The sequence below is a fragment of the Petaurus breviceps genome, unplaced genomic scaffold (genome assembly GCF_028583685.1).
Source record: "Petaurus breviceps papuanus isolate PSGF00001 unplaced genomic scaffold, PetGlider_PUasm1.0 91133, whole genome shotgun sequence".
Classification (NCBI taxonomy): Eukaryota; Metazoa; Chordata; class Mammalia; order Diprotodontia; family Petauridae; genus Petaurus; species Petaurus breviceps.
In genome coordinates this window covers 42,192,505-42,194,801 of record NW_027187419.1, presented here as the reverse complement: position 1 = coordinate 42,194,801, position 2,297 = coordinate 42,192,505, and the positions used below count along the sequence as shown (strand labels likewise).

Sequence of the window (2,297 nt, the reverse complement as noted above, 5' to 3'; positions counted from 1 at the left end):
AGAGAGAGAGAGAGAGAGAGAGAGAGAGAGAGAGAGAGGAAACAAAGTCCTAGAGAATGGAATCAAGGGTACGTTGAAGGCATTGATAAAAAGAGGAGTGACACCTCTTCACAGGAGAGATGGAGGAAAGAATGGTCAAAGACATTTAGTGTTTTTGAAGCAGGAGAGTTGAGGGAAACAATGCAATGCAGTCTTTCTAATTTCATTCAAGTAGAAGGAGGAGTAATAGATTTTGAGTGAGTGGACTGGGTTAGGACTGGGCATTTGCAAAGACTGGAAATGCTCTGGTAAAAAATGCTTTGGGAAATTTAATAAGAAATCAATAAAAGATTGATAAGACTTTTTGGAATCCTCTCTTCTCAGTCCATGTGCCATTGGTGTCACTCACATCACCCTGGTTGAGCCCTCAAAGGTATTCAAGAGTCTTATTGAAGAGGCTGCCATGAGTTTCTGCTCTGACCCACCCCCCATGACACCAAGGATTTCCTGCTGCAACAAAAAATGTTAAGAATAAAGTCATTGGATTTCTTTGTAAAGGTTCTTGGAATGATACTAATCTAAAAATATGATTTTTGCGTTACAGAGTTTTCACTCTGTTTCTTGGTTTTGGAGGACAAAAAATGACATGCCAAAAGATAAAACTTGGAATAAAGTATTTCTAGGAAAGGTTGTTTTTGTTCAGTTGTTTTTCAATTGTGTCTGACTCTTCTTGACCCCTTTTAGGAGTTTTCTTGCTGTTCCTGATGTACAAGGTGCTTTTAAAAGATGTGAAGAATTAGGAGTAAAATCTGTGAAGAAATCTGATGAAAGCAAAATGAAAGGACTGACATTTATTCATGATCCTGATGGCTACTGGATTGAAATTCTAAATCCTAATTGTGTGATAACCCTCACGTAGTTTTGCCAGAACAGCACAGTCCTGAGATTTTTTTTTAAGAAGTCTTTTTTAAAACAAGGAGCAACATGATTCAAGGGCACTAGACTAAAAGAAGAATGAAATATTTATATAGTCCTTTCCACTTGAAATCTATTCTTCACTTCTATTCATGATCCATTTTAACTATATTTTACATTTACTATTCATGTTTTAAAGCATTGTGTGTCTTCCCACTAATTAAAATATTGTAGTCATGCATTTATACCTTAATGTAATAATTATTACAATTCCTTCTCAGAAAATGATTTAGAATTAGCCTCTTTTTTTGCTCCCATCATTTTTGACACCACCTTTGAACTTTTGTTTAACCATCATTTTCAAAAATAATATTTAATGTGCTGGTACTGTGATGTCTTCTGAGATTTAAGTGCCCTAGAAATAACTTTTCACAATAGAAAATAAAGGAAGGTGAACACCTTGAAATTTAATGTGAATTTCAAATGAAAAAATTGGAGAACTTGGAATAAAGTATTCATTGTGTTAAAGCACATGCCCTGACATGCAACTTTGAAAAATCCCATCAGGTTGATAAGGATGCTAGTGTTTAAAAAAGTGTTTTTAAAGGAGTTATAGACACTTTTTGAGATGAGTGGAACACTTTGTTCCATCTAAGGTATGTTCACATAATCATGACCTCAATGATTAATTTTCTTAAAGTTCTGCTTTAGAGATAATGCATCTGAAATTTGAACATTAAAATACATCAACAGCTCATTGTCAGGTTTTTCCTAAAGAGCTTCCTTCACCATCACTAGCCTGGTCTTCTGGCAACAGATGTAATCTGTCAACTGAGTCCATATTTAAAGTCCTTCCCGCTTGGCACAGGAACAGCCTAAGCTTATATGTTGCTGGTATAGACTTCAAGAAGCCAGAATTGCCTCCACACCAAACTAAAAAATTAGAATAAATGGTTACTTATGTTATGTTGCTTGTAAATCACATTCAGTGATTGCTCAACACAGAATTTAATTAACACAGGAATTGCTAATTAACAAAAGCCTCTGCTAAGTGTACTCCCCTATCAAACTGACATCCATTTGATCTATTTTTAAAACATAGCTGGTCTTTATATTCATTATGGTTCTATAATACAAAAATCCAATTTAATTTAGCAATAGACATTTTGCAAAATGTAATAGATCCCTATAGGCCATTCCAGTTATGACTGCACTCACCCGATATGTACAATCTATTGTCAAATCTTGACATACCCACCTTTGTAGCAGCTAGTATATGTCCTCTCCTCTCCATTTGCACAGCCACAATCCTAGTTCAGGCCCTAATCACCTCTCACCTGGACTTTTGCTGCAGCTTTCTGGTTGGTCTCCTTGCCTCAATTCTCTCCCTATTCCAGTCCATT

The 2,297-nt window shown here is 35.6% G+C and overlaps 1 pseudogene; it reads left to right on the top strand.

Moving 5' to 3' along the window:
• LOC138155120 (lactoylglutathione lyase pseudogene) overlaps positions 1-898 on the top strand; it is a 118,680-nt pseudogene extending 117,782 nt beyond the window's left edge.
• Positions 899-2,297: the final 1,399 nt, after the last annotated feature.